Genomic DNA, 282 nt, shown 5'->3' with positions numbered 1-282 from the left:
TTTTTATCACTATTATTGTAACAACAACGGCAGTAAAGGAAATTTTGATCATGATAAAAACTGTAATCACAAGAATTGTAATGATAACCACGGAAATAACTATATTAGCTTATGGTGATAGTAGCAGCACTAATAATGACCACAAAAGTAGTAGGGAGGTTCTATATCGAGATGAATTATGCAAATAGGAATTCTTTGTAAGTATACTGTCTGTATAATTGTCAGTACATTTCTGCTTGTAAGCTTTTAATGTGTCTATTCGCTTGTACGTTGTATACTTTA

General features: G+C 30.9%; 1 protein-coding gene across 1 annotated transcript in view; it reads left to right on the top strand.

Moving 5' to 3' along the window:
* Positions 1–282, top strand: part of LOC119585393 — a 4,540-nt gene that overhangs the window by 2,313 nt on the left and 1,945 nt on the right. The window lies entirely within an intron of this gene.

The sequence above is a fragment of the Penaeus monodon genome, chromosome 19 (genome assembly GCF_015228065.2).
Source record: "Penaeus monodon isolate SGIC_2016 chromosome 19, NSTDA_Pmon_1, whole genome shotgun sequence".
Lineage (NCBI taxonomy): Eukaryota > Metazoa > Arthropoda > Malacostraca > Decapoda > Penaeidae > Penaeus > Penaeus monodon.
The sequence above is the reverse complement of the archived record's forward strand: the minus strand, read 5'-3'. Positions and strand labels throughout refer to the sequence as shown.